Source organism: Chelonia mydas, chromosome 1 (genome assembly GCF_015237465.2).
Source record: "Chelonia mydas isolate rCheMyd1 chromosome 1, rCheMyd1.pri.v2, whole genome shotgun sequence".
Classification (NCBI taxonomy): Eukaryota; Metazoa; Chordata; order Testudines; family Cheloniidae; genus Chelonia; species Chelonia mydas.
The window spans coordinates 71239242-71254044 of record NC_057849.1 but is presented as its reverse complement, the minus strand read 5'-3'; positions in this window follow the sequence as shown (position 1 = coordinate 71254044).

The window sequence follows — 14803 nt, the reverse complement described above, 5'->3', positions numbered from 1 at the left end:
CCTGCTTATAGTGATAGAGTCAAGGAGTCCCATTTATTTAGCTTAATGAGGAGAAGATTAAGGGGTAAATAGATTACAGGCTGTAAGAACTGACGGGGAGCAAACATTTAATAATGGGCTCTTCAATCCAACAGAAAAAGGTGTAACATGATCCAATGGCTGGAAGTTGAAGGTAGACAGATTTGGACTGGAAATAATACATCAATTTTCAACTCTTATGTCTGCACAGGGTCTTATCAATATCAATATGCTTAAGTTTAAATGTCCACCTGTGTGGAATACTGTCCAGGATCAGGGCCTAAGTCACCACTTTGCCTTATGTTTATACCTTTTCCCCCTCTGTCCATTAGTTTCCCCCACCACCATTACAATTAGGTATTGATTTAGTCCCAAGTGCTTAAGCCACCTTTGAAAATGGGACATAGGATCCTAAGTTACTATGGCACTTTTGAAAAATTTGCCCTGTATGCTCTTCCATAAATGCAGTTCATTACATTTAGTGAGGCACCTGCCACATTTTTAGGTGCTACAAAAAGTATGTGTTTTGGAGAAGATGGTGGGTATGTTTCTGCTGGCAGGGTAAGAGGGCCCTTTCTATTGCTTTGATTTATTTCATGGCCGAATTAATGCACTACCTGTATGTGAGTATTTAATGCTATTGGGTGGTCATTACCATATCACTGAAAGTTTAATTAATTTTAGAGTACCTAGAGGATTTTATTGTGACAGATTTTGTTGCTGTGTTTATCTAAATAATGGCAACAAGAAAAATTGCAATAGCAATAATATATAGAAAAACTTTTTATGTTTCTGCTTTTCACAGACCAAATTAATGTCTCATTACTTCAGACTTCTGCTTATTGAAGGCTTTGCTGAAAAAAGACTAGAACATTGGCTTGTCTCAATAAAGGGATTGAAAAAAAAAATAAAAATTAAATAAAAAATAAGGTGACAATCTAATTCTTACAGTAAGGCCAGAATGGGATGTTAATTATGATATCTTACATTGTCCATTTTAAAGGAATACTTTTCTAAGGCCAATATTTTAAAAAAAGATATCAAAGAGGACACAAATTATTTTTTTTCTTGCAAATATATTGTGAAAGTGGCACTGAACAATGATAGACCGGAACCCCTCCTAGACCAATAAATGAAACATCTTACTAATAGTGCTCTTTTATAGCTCTTTTTGCTATATATATATATATATAGCAGTTCATTTTGAGTATTCAAATTATTCGTAGCTAAATTTTTAACAAATTTAGCCCTTTTTCTGTTAATCAATGTCCATCAGCAGACTGTAGGCAAGCTCTTAAACTGATATACATTGGCTTAGTTCCATTGATTTCAGAGGAGCTATATACATTTCTATCGGTTGAGGATCTTCTCCATCTCTATTGCTGTTAGTTATAGTAATGTCATGTCTTTGCTTAGATTGTGGGTAAAATTTTCAAAGCATCTTGCTGACTTAGAACCCACATCCAACCCCCATATCCCAGCTAAAATACAGGCATATAGGAAAGCCTTATAACCCAATAGACAATAATTTCACAAGCCAGATCACATACAATACTCTTAGATTACATTTTAGTCGTCTTAGATTTTTACATAGCATTTCCACATGCCTCACAACAACCTGTGCAAGCATACATATTTGAATGAATATAAATTTTCCTCCAACAGATGTGAGCAAAACCTTGCCTGACTGAACGCCTGTGAATATTACATTAAAAAAGAAGTGTAGATACCATAAAAAAAATCAGTTTTCACTAATTTTCATGAGGTACTTTTCTGAAGTATTTGCCCAGCACTAAAGGCTGATTTCTAAAGATGGCTGAGCACTCTGGCAAGGGATTGAACACCTTTTACCCCTCTGATTTTAGTTGGTATTGAGAGTACACCTAAGAGGATCAAGTTCTAATTATAAATATTTAATATTTAAACAAGATTGGTTAGTTCCAATTGGACATATAGTTCCCAGGGAATATTTTCATTCCCTGATTACATAAGCATAATACAGAGGACTGGGATATTGCTGTGAATATTTGCCTTCACTAGTTCATAGCGTCTTCCCAGGAATACTCTCCAATACTTTTTTTTTAATTAGGTTTATGTTTTTTTCTTATGAACATTCTGGGTATATTCCAGGGCTCTCTAGAATTTTGATGGAAATCATACACAAAAGTGGTGCAGTCAGAATAATTATTTTTTTTACATTGATACATAATTAACCACCAGATATCTCTGCATCCAAAATAGCTTAGACATTTATGTAAATAATGAGAACACACAGAGTTAGAGTAAATAGTATGAAAAAATACAAGGGATATGAACCTTCCCAATTATGGTAATAAGCCAAATATCAATTGCCTGGAATTAAGAAGAGACTTCCCCTATTTTAGGTTTTGTTTTGTTTTGTTTTTTTTTCCCCCCTGTTAGGCCATGTCACATCTGCCTACTGCAGAGTTTCTTGTACCTTCCTCTGGAGCATCTGATACTGGTCACCACTGGACCAGTATCAGAAGGCCCAGTGGTCTGATCTGGTTTAGCAATTCCTACATTTCAATACATTCTTTTAAAATATATGAACTCATATTCATATAAAATATTTGTCTTTTTCATATATTTCTAATTTTGATTCTTTACATTGGAATAAACACTGATTAATCCTTGGTATTGCAAAACAGTTAATAGGAATTACATATAAGATTTACAACAAAAAAATGCAAGTGCAGTTAGCATTCCACAAACCAGTCTGCAATTTCACTGAATGTCATTGTTTTTTTTTTAAATTTGACTCTAAAAAAAAAGTTTACCTCTACTGATTACTGAAGTCTTTGCTGCAAGTATTCAGTATGAGATACTCAAAATTTGAGCTCCATTGCTGAATTCTGAGTAGTCATATATATCACATTGTATTATTTCTGTTTCCTGTGTTAATGTACACAATTTTAATAATCAAGAATATATCTTAAAAAACAAACAAACAAAAAACAACACCACAGGAAGAGGTATAAGATAAGCATTAGAATTTAGAAATTTTAAAACACATTCAACTTTTTCCTCTATGGGCCACACAAGCCTTGTCTGATGCATCAGTCCTAGAGGAAAAAAAAAGATCGGTGTAAGATGTATTAGGTGGTGCAGTTTTTAAAATGATTTTCTCGTCACAGTCACTCAAAGTAATGTATATGTGCAAGTAGTCTTGTTCCCCTGCCATGCATCAGGATCCACTAGCACAGAGGGCTTTGTCCATGCAGTGTCCCATTGATGGAAATTATATATAGGATCAGGGCTCCATGCGAGTAGATCCCAGTGCAGGATGAGGACCTAAGATAAGAAAGGCATAGTCAGGTTCTTGTCAGGCTCATTTCATAATCTCTGTGGCAGGGCTCTGTGACGGGATTTTGGGAATCTTGTCCTTCACCAAGACATGTCTCAGCATTAACTGTGGAAATAGTACTCATGCACATGGGTGCCAGGTTTGTATAATTTTTGGTGGTGCCCAGAATGGGTCCAAACAGAGCCTTCCCATCCATCGGACAAACAGGACAACCGCCCTGGGCCCCATACTTCAGGGGGCCCTGCGCTTCAGGAGGATGCGTGGTCCAGGGCAGCCTGGTGAGTTAGTGGGGGGCCTGGCACTGGCAGTAGCAAGCGACCAGGCCCCCGCCCACCCCGTTCCTCTCCATTCTGCCCTCTTGGCTCTGCACGTCGCTTGTGGGAGGGGGTGGAAGCCAGAAAGGGGTGGGCAGCGACTTGGGGACGGGTGGAATGGTGACGGGGAGGGGCAGAGCAGAGGTGGGAAGAGGCAGAGCAGGGGCAGAGGCTTGGATGAAGGGGTGGAATGGGGGTGGAGCGGGGCGGGTTGGGGCCGGGTCGCTCACTGTTGCCGGTGCCAGGCCCCCCACTATCTCCTCAGGCTGCCCTGGACCCCTTGTCCCCCGAAGCATGGGGCCCCCCAACGCGTGGGGCCCAGGGCTGTTGCCCCAGTCCATCCTATGAACCTGACGGCTCTGAAAATACAAGCCCAAACACTGGTGGATCTGGGCCAACGTTCCTGAATATTATTGTATCACGGGCACCACATGCCCATATAACTCGCCACCTATGCTCATGCATTTGAGTTTAAAATTTGTTATTCACAAATACTTGAGTGTACAGGTTTAAAATTTGAAATCCACAAGCATTAATTTGAGTAAAACCTGATGGCTCAAATGTTAATTGAAAGGAAATGCATTATAAATATCACTCAATCCCCACAAATGCACAAATATTTCTTAAATTTAATATTAATTTGAAAGATAAATTAAGCAAAATGGAATGACTATTTATGTGATCACATTATTTCTACACATTATAAGCTTGATTTAAGGGAAGTCTTACCATTAACTTCCTCTACACCAACATTCCACACAAAGATGGACTACAAGCCATCAGGAACAGTATCTCTGATAATGTCACGGCAAATCTGGTGGCTGAACTTTGTGACTTTGTCCTCACCCATAACTATTTCACATTTGGGGACAATTTATACCTTCAAACCAGCGGCACTACTATGGGTACCCGCATGACCCCACAGTATGCCAACAGCCATTTTTATGGCTGACTTAGAACAACGCTTCCTCAGCTCTTGTCCCCTAATGCCCCTACTCTACGTGCACTATATTGATGACATCTTCATCATCTGGACGCATGGAAAAGAAGCCCTTGAGGAATTCCACGAGGATTTCAACAATTTCCATCCCACCATCAACCTCAGCCTGGACCAGTCCACACAAGAGATCCACTTCCTGGACACTACAGTGCTCATAAGCGATGGTCACATAAACACCAACCTATACCGGAAACCTACTGACCGCTATTCCTACCTACATGCCTCCAGCTTTCATCCAGATCACACCACACGATCCATTGTCTACAGCCAAGCTCTACGGTACAACCACATTTGCTCCAACCCCTCAGACAGAGACAAACATCTACAAGCATTCTTACAACTACAGTACCCACCTGCTGAAGTGAAGAAACAGATTGGCAGAGCCAGAAGGGTACCCAGAAGTCACCTACTACAGGACAGGTCCAACAAAGAAAACAGCAGAATGCCACTAGCCGTCACCTTCAGCCCCCAACTAAAACCTCTCCAATGCATCATCAAGGATCTACAACCTATCCTGAAGGATGACCCATCACTCTCACAGATCTTGGGAGACAGGTCAGTCCTTGTTTACAGACAGCCCCCCAACCTGAAGCAGATACTCACCAGCAACTACATACCACAAAACAGAACCACTAACCCAGGAACCTATCCTTGCAACAAAGCCCATTGCCAACTGTGTCCACATATCTATTCAGGGGACACCATCAGAAGGCCTAATCACATCAGCCACACTATCAGAGGCTCGTTCACCTGCACATCTACCAATGTGATATATGACATCATGTGCCAGCAATGCCCCTCTGACATGTACATTGGTCAAACTGGACAGTCTCTACGTAAAAGAATAAATGGACACAAATCAGATGTCAAGAATTATAACATTCATAAACCAGTCAGAGAACACTTCAATCTCTCTGGTCACTCGATTACAGACCTAAAGGTCACAATATTACAACAAAAAGACTTCAAAAACAGACTCCAATGAGAGACTGCTGAATTGGAATTAATTTGCAAACTGGATACAATTAACTTAGGCTTGGATAGAGACTGGGAGTGGATGTGTCATTACACAAAGTAAAACTATTTCCCCATGTTTATTCCTCCCCACACACTGTTCCTCAGACGTTCTTGTCAATGGCTGGAAATGGCCCACCTTGATTATCGCTACAAAAGGTTTTCTCCCCGCCCCCCTCACCCCACTTTCCTGCTGGTATTAGCTCATCTTAAGTGATCACTCTCCTTACAGTGTGTATGATAACACCCATTGTTTCATGTTCTCTGTGTATATAAATCTCCCCACTGTATTTTCCACTGAATGTTTCCGATGAAGTGAGCTGTAGCTCGCGAAAGCTTATGCTCAAATAAATTGGTTAGTCTCTAAGGTGCCACAAGTACTCCTTTTCTTTTTTCGTTAACTTACTGGGCTTTGGATCAGGTGCTAGGTTCTTAGGAATTGGATAATGGAGCTAGATTTTGAAAGGTACCTTTCTGACTTTTGCCATTCAAAGTCCCCTGGTTTGCTTTGGTGTCATTTGCTTTGGTGTCATGAAACAAATCTAGCCACAATGGGCTAGTGTTGTTATTATTTATATTACCATGGTGCCTAGAAACCCTAGTCATGTACCAGGAGCCACTGGTGCTAGGCATTGTACAAACACAGAGACGATCTTTGCCCCCACAAGTTTTTTTGATAAAGATGAAATAGATTCAGAACATACATTAACCTTTGTTACCTTCCCAAATCCACAAGTCAGTAGATAATTCAAAGCATAGGGAAAAACATGTAGGTAATATTTAATTGGCTCAGAAATGACTGCCTAAGATTTAGAACAAGAAGCATCTCATCAGCATTCAGCACCACTCTCAAAGCATAAAAAAGGAAACATATAAAGGATTTGGAAAAAAGAAAGAGCAATAAGAAAAAGCGAGGGGGGAGTGGAGAAAGAGAGAAACTTCTTGCACAGCCTTTAGATTCTGCTTTCCTAAAATGGATCCCCTTACCAACATTCTGTATATGAAAGGAGCAGCATGGTATGTTTTGTAGATCCAACAGAAGTATGGCACATGCACTTGTTCCTGTCTAGCACAAAGATGTTTGAGCTTTAATCTGTGTTTGAGATTTGTATTTGTGTTCCTCTTACTTTTTCTAAGCTCAGTGTTGTAGAGCAAGATATTTTCTTGCCTGTATGTTTTCTTTAGTTACAATTGTTTAGCACAGTGTAATCTGCACTGAAAAAACAGAAACTGTGCACAACAGAGCACCTTATGGCTCCATATCCCCTGGAGTAACTGGGTGGGTAATGTATGTCTTTGTGAGGTCAGGGAATCCTCTCACCAAAGGGTGAGTAGCAGAGGAGCAGGTACGATCTGCTGCTGGTACTCCAATCTCAGGGCTGGGATAGACACCATTCCCCCAACTACCTCTGCTGAGTGAGCAATAGGTAATAGTTTGCTGCTGCCCTGCCTACAGAAAACTTCCATGTGCAGCAGAGCATGGAACCTCCAAAGGGCTAGACTTCATGAAATTGCAAACAGACCCCAGTGTCTCTGCATGCCCTTCAGGAATGCTGTCCCTACTGCCTGCTCCCATGACTCATTTGAAGCTGTGTTAACAAGGCTGATGTCAGCATGAATGGGGCCATGAAAGTTAATGCAATTTTGGACAGATAATCTGCCCCTGAAGTGGATGGGCATTGTGTCTGATTAAGTACTGCAGAAGGTGGTGTATGTGGCTTGTGGCTGGGCATGGTGTAGAAATCTCTTGCTTTTGTGTACACTGCTGACATCTGCTCCAGCCCAGCAGGGACTGGCTTCTTTTTACGACTCAGGCCTGCGTCAAGGTCACATAAAGTCCCACCCCTTCTGTGGGTAAATTACCCCCTGTCTCTTCCCTTCTGATCCACTTTCCTCAGGAGCCTGAAGGGGGAGGAGGCCTTTCCCCTCTACTAGGTTTTGGTCCAGGGACACTTTAATAAGCAAATAGGGCCGCTGGCTAACTTCCTACTTTGCCCTATCTAGGCCTTCCCAGGTTCACTGTGTGTCATCATTGCTCTCCCGCAGCCTCCCTAGCAATTTTAGGGTGTTTTTTTAATCTGTCTCATGAAAACATGATGAAAGGCACAAAGTCATAAGCTTTCCCTTATTTGGAAGGCCACTGGTCTCCTATTACTGTCAGTGGGGCTGAAGCCAGAAAGATGGCTGCCATTTCCCTACATTCCATCTGCATGTAGAAGTGAGGCTACCCTTAATAAAGTTGGGCATCAACTCCCCCTGTATCCAATAAGATTGAAGCCATGTCACAGGCAAAACGCCTGCCCCTCTCTATGGTTCAGGGGGACTGGACAGAATAAAGGGACTGTGCGGAATAACAGAGACACTGAAAGATGGATGGGGAGAGTGAGGGGGGAGAGCGTACTGGGGAAAACAGGTGGTAGATTAAACTGGGATACAGAGGAATGAGGTGCAGGAGAGGGTTCTGGAGCAGTGGGAAGCAGAGGAGAAGTATGTGGAAGGATGTGAGTGCTGCCCAGTCTCAGACAGAGAAATATGGCGGGGCCATGGGGGCTATTGGGTGAAGGAACTGTTGCTTCTTGCAAAAGGCTAAACCAATCCCATGTTGTTTTTCTCTGATATTATTGCTTATATGAATGCTTGATATATATGTAAAGTTCTTTAATATGTGTATCTATTTAATCAACCCTAAAAGTAATATAAATTCTATGTGCAAGTGTGAATCATGATGCATTAAGTCAGTAGTTCTCAAACTATTTATCATCCAGCCCTTCTTTTATTAAATATTAGGAAATAAAGAAGAAGGAGAGAGAGTATAGGCAGTAATAGGGAATGGTTGGCAGTTCCCCTGTCTCAGGAATCTCCACTGAGCAGCCGGGAAAGACATGCAGTTTTGTGTGCATTCAAGGTTAACTTTTTAACCTGAAATTACCACACATGCATTGGCAGAGAAAAAGCATCAAAAAGTCAAAAGACAGACTGAAATACATGATTTGATGGGGTTTTTTAATGTCATCATTTCCTAAAGGGGTGACTATGATATTTTGATATGTTGAGGTTGGCAATTCTGTTACCCAAGGTTCTTTCAACCCAAAGCTCTTGGTAACTTTATTCTGTGCGAGGTAGTATCAGGAAATAAATCAACTGAGACATGGCCATCTTACCGATAGATGGCTGGCACAAACAGTACAATACAACAGTGATCTCACTTAAAGCTACACTTTACATAGTCTTGAGCACTTACACACATCCGCAACAGGTTAGTAAAACACCCCCAACCCTCAATAATCACCAAAGTTTGGTGTGGCTCTTGAGTGGTACAGCAGCAGCCTTCTGATTGGCCTATCTTTCAGCTGCTGTTTGGGGACCCCAAACTGTGTCAATGAAAAGATCCCAAAGAGTCCAAACCTCTGCCCCCTTACTTATCTTTGTTAGTAGACAATGACACATCAATCAAAAGACTTGTGAGGCAAGCAGTTTCAAAACTAAGCAAGAGATTTCCTCAGATTACTAATTAGATAGATGTGTTCCTGCAGGGTCTGCATTACTTGAGCCTCTGACAGACACATCCCTGAAGGCAGATATAAATAAGTTTCTTATTTTTCTCCTAAAACACAGACCCCAGCACATCCAAGAGAGATTTCATCAGGGAGGGGTGCTGGGTCAGGCAAAGGTTGAGCAAGAGTCTTAATCATCCTGGCTTAGTCATGCTCAGGCTACACAGGCCTGCAAAAATGCCCACTAGTTTGACTGCTGTTCGCAACAAGTATCACTATTGGTAGTGATCCCTGGCCTTTTATTGATCTGTCAAAATCTCCTTGTACAATACTGCTTTCTGCCACCCAGCTGGTTCTTCTTCAAGAGACTTTTCTCTAATCCCCAGTCAGAAATCTTTCTACTCTCTGTAGGCCACTCCGCCAGCATAAAGAATCCTGGGCAGTCTCACTTTCTCTTCCTCCAGCTTCCCTTCCCAAATATCTTGGGTTCCCTGTGCAGGCCTGATGTGGATGTCTCTCACTCTCTCTTGCTGAGGTGGTTCCACTTTGAATTGATTAATGTAATATTAATTGGGTCAGAAAAAATATAAATGACTGCATGCTCCAACAGTTTAGGACATTCACCGGAGAGAAGGGAAATGGCTGTTCAGATCCCTTCTTGTCATCAGGAAGAACTGAACTGAGGCCTTACTTATGTTGGCTGATTTCCCCTAACCACTGGGCCAAAGGTGGCAGGTGGTGGAATAAAGCATTGATCCTGAAAACACTTACATATATGAAAAGGAGTACTTGTGGCACCTTAGAGACTAACCAGTTTATTTGAGCATGAGCTTTCGTGAGCTACAGCTCACTTCATCGGATGCATAGCATATCGTGGAAACTGCAGAAGACATTATATACACACAGAGACCATGAAACAAAACTTCCTCCCACCCCACTCTCCTGCTGGTAACAGCTTATCTAAAGTGATCATCAAGTAGAGCCATTTCCAGCACAAATCCAATCTACTTGATGATCACTTTAGATAAGCTGTTACCAGCAGGAGAGTGGGGTGGGAGGAAGTTTTGTTTCATGGTCTCTGTGTGTATATAATGTCTTCTGCAGTTTCCACGATATGCTATGCATCCGATGAAGTGAGCTGTAGCTCACGAAAGCTCATGCTCAAATAAACTGGTTAGTCTCTAAGGTGCCACAAGTACTCCTTTTCTTTTTACGAATACAGACTAACACGGCTGTTACTCTGAAACCTTACATATATGAGTAGCTTTAAGCACATGAGTTCCAATATCTGCCTGAGGAAGGAGAAAGGATTTGAATAAAGGTCTCCACCGCTCAGGAAAGTGATGTAACCATTGAACTATAGGATAGTCTGATGTGCATATGGGGATGTCCCTCAATCTCTCCTGTTGAAACTGTTCTGCTTTGGGTAAGTACTTAGTCATTAGGCTAGAGACAGAGAAAGACAGTGAGAATTACTCTATAGCCTGATGGGTGGAAGAGTCAGGGTCCAGTATCACTGCTTCAATGACTCCTTAATTATTCATATACAGTGGAACATCTTCAACAGGGCATCTTGAGGTAGCCCTTCAGCAGAATATTCCATACTCAATGGTTAGAACAGTTTCCTGAGAGCTGGGAGATCCCTGTTTAAATCCTTTCTTTCCCTCAGGCAGAGGGAAGAATTGGATCTGGGTCTCCTCTATCCCAAGTCAATGTGCTAATCACTGGGCTAAAAGTTATAAGGTCACTACATCCTCCTCCAGCCATCTTGTATGGAGAGAGTCACAAGATATGACTTAGGCATTAAAGCTGCCTCCCTGCAGCCCAGAATTACGTGCTTATCTCCAAGAGAGGGGAAGGTCTTAGAACACATCCCTATCCCTGGCATCTCCCATTGGCTAGTTTAGGAAGTTGCACTCATTTTTAGGTGCCTATCTCTCCTCATTCATTGTACAGGGGCACCTAGGTACCTAACTCAGTCTTCGTGGATTGCACTGTTTTCCCACTGTTTTTCTAGGTGCCTAAACTCCTTTGTGAACCTCAGCTTAAGATGCATCAGTTTGTATAACAAAGCTAATTAATACATACTAGAGGTGCTTAGTGAGACCAGCTCAGTGTGCCTAATTAGAACAACACAATCTGTAGTATATAATTACAATGATAAATTAAGTGTATGAAAACATGTTTAAACTGCTAATATTTTAAAATGTTTTGATCTTGAATTCGTATAAAGTTCTTTAGTGCTAAAACACTGGGGACCTGCCCTTATGGACATTTTAAAGTCAAAGTTAACTTTCTTATTTGTTTTGAAAAAAAGTTAATTGATTATATTTTCAAAACAACTGTAGTTTGGGAGTCACCAGGAAGTGTTTTGTAGAAGGAGAAGGGAATTTGTTGAGGAATTAGGAAGAAAAACAGGTGCCTTCTCCCAACCCTTTCAGATTGAGAACACCCCTCTTTCTACCTAACCTATCCACAGTTCAGAACCATCCTAGAGCTCTGAGCACTCTCTGACCAAACACCCAGATGTGCTTAGTGTACATCGACTTTCATACCACTCATACCTCAAGGCTCCGATAAACAGTCACTACATTCAAAATTATTCCCTGCCCCACTTGCCACTCACCATCCCCATGCTCAGAAGCCCTTACCCTTACCCCTCCCCAACCAACTTGCTCTGGGGTCTGGAAAATGAGAGGCAGGCGGCAGGATGTGCATGTGATCTAAATTAAGCTTGTGTTCCCTGCTCTGCATTCTCCCTTTGCAGCTGTCTGCACATGTGCTGCAGGACCAAAAGTTCCCTTGTAGCAGTCATACATTCTAGGTCTCCCATGGCTAGAGCAGCTGCGGTGCCACCAGGAGACCCTTAGAGGAAACAGGACATACTGGACTCTTCAGTACATCACTTTCACTACAGAGCTGAGAGGCTTAGCCCCATTAGCTTTAATGACTAGCAACCCCTGTGCGTGAAGCGCTGCACTGTCATGTAGCTCCCCAACTACCTTTTGCCTCCCTTCAGGACTGGTTGCTTCAACCAACATCCAAAAACTGGATTCTTCCATGTCTGTAAGCCAGGACAAATGCAGAGGTCTCTGGCTGAATGCTAACCCACTGGCTGAGAAGTCTGTTTCTGAGGTTAATCAAGGAAAACAACTTATGCGATTGCTTCTCCCTTCCCAGAAATGTAGGAGATCAAGAAAGGGATCGCATATGGTAGTGTCTGAAGAGTTAAACAACAACATTATTCCTAAGTAATGAGAGCAGGTGGAAGAGAGCGTCACACTGATGGTTAAAGGCAAAATAGGATGGCAGAGTCTAAGAACCTGTATAGGAATGCAAGGCTCTTCTGTTAAGTCATACTACAGTAAGCAACCGTGCAAAGTCTCTGCATTAAGATTCAGGGTAATTAATGCCCAGACATATTGTCAGGTGGATCCATTAAGCTTCAACCAGGATTTAAAGGATATAGGACAGTAGAAATCATGGAAGGAAACCTTAGGAATATCTAAAGGTGGGAAGAAAGATTAGGCTGATTTATTTTGCTTTTGAGTTACCAGTAAAGCCAGACTCCACAAGGGGATGAAATTTGGGACATATCTACACTGCAATAAAAGACTGGTGGGTGACCCAGGTAAGCTGACTTGGGGTTGTGGGGGTCAAGCTGTGAGGCTATAAAATTGCACTGTGGATGTTTGGGCTCAGGTTTTGAGGCCACACATGAGGAGAGGGTCCCAGAGCCCAGGCTCCAGCCCAAGTCCGAATATCTACACTGCAATTTTATAGCTCCACAGATCAAGCCCTATGAACCCAAGACAACTGACCTGGGCCATCTGTGGCTGTACTGGGGGTCTTTTATCACAATGTAGATTTACCCTTGGATCCTAATTCAGACCCTGAATCCACTTTTGAAATGATGAAACCTTCTGAAACACTCTCAGTTACATATATTTCTTTCCCCCTCCTTAATTTTTAAAAGCAAATTTAGTGTTTCATGAAAGTCAAGGGACAAAGGTCCTCTTGGCATGAGAACCAACTGTGCATAAACTGCTTCATACTCTCTTACAATGTGGCTCAAACTTGCACTAGGGGGATCACCACCAGGCTAGAGGAGATAGTTTGTATACCATTTTCAGTCATTCTTTTGTATGAATGCTGAACAATCTGCAACAACTTTAAATTTAGAAATATAAGCTAAGTATAGAAAAATGAACTGAAATGGTTGAAATCAAACCGAAATAATGATTGATCTAAACAGAATTTTTTTTTTTTTTGCATTTTTGGGTCACAAAATGTTTCAATTGATTTTCTGTCCCAACTTGAAAATTTTCACAGGATGAGAAAACCATTTCCCACCTAGCTCTAGTAATTTGTCTAATGAAAACTGGAATGAAACCACGAATTCAGTTCATATAAACCAATAAACAACAAGCAGACTGCAGCATTACCAGCTTCAAGCATCTGAGTCAGCCTCCTCAGAATAATGAGATTGGCTTAAAAAACATGAGATTTAAAAAAAATAAATCCTGGGTTCTTTTTATTTGATTTCTGGAGTTGGAGCCTTTCAGGACCACGTTTTCAGGCTTCTCTCTACAACCACAAGGGCTGAAGGTGTACTTTCTTTTTAATGAAAAGTAGTTTTTTAAAGTAATTACAGGACTCCAGCAGCTGGGGTTTTAAGGAGAAAAAAACAACAATAATGCCACGCCCCAATCCCCCAAAAAACCCCAAAACTAAAAAAAAACAAAACAAAAAACCCACATTGTGACACTCATGATAAAGTTGAGTTTTGGCTACATTGAGAGAGCCACAGAATTTGATATTTACCAACCTGGTCTAGATTTAAACCAATGAGCTAGATCTATTCATACTTCTATATATTGAGACATCCACATATCATGAGACAGTCCCTCCCAATCACAGAAAAATTAAGAAGAAGTCCTAAAGGGAGGGCCATCAAACCCAACAAAGTCCTGATCTGCAGCCATATAAGAATTACTGCTTGAGTCTCAGCCACAGATGGTTGTTCTAAAGTACATGCGAACTGAGAGCCTGGGAGTGTGGGAAGTGGATGGCTCATTTGCATAAATTTTAAATAATCTGGGTCAATGGTTCTGCAATTTGTTGCTTTAGAGATGGTTTGTAATTTGCAGAGAGGAACCTTCCATTGTCAGCCAAGTTTCCTTCTGAATATGTTGGCACATTGAAGACACAGGGTCTATTGCTTTCCAGAGTAGTTTTGACTGGATTGGTTTCTATGTTCTTACACGTTATTTGCATTTTCTATGTTACTTTCAACAGTGAATTATACTTGCTAAAAATAAATAACAATAGTATGCACTAAGAAACCATGTAATACATTAATAGTATTTTTGCTTATAGAGTTTTAGCATCTCTCCCTTGTCAAGGTGGTGCACAAAATTTTAAACATATAGTAGAATTAAAATCATCATATAGTAAATAATATAAAACCAAATATTTTATATCTCTGTGTGGTGCCATTAAAGCAAAATGGATTGTGCCCATAGGGGCTGGGACTAGTTAAAGCTGAAAATACCTCTGAAAAAGTATAATGTTCAGACTATATCCTAAAAGGCTAACAAATAGTTCAGATAAGCACACATACAGATCAAACAACCTT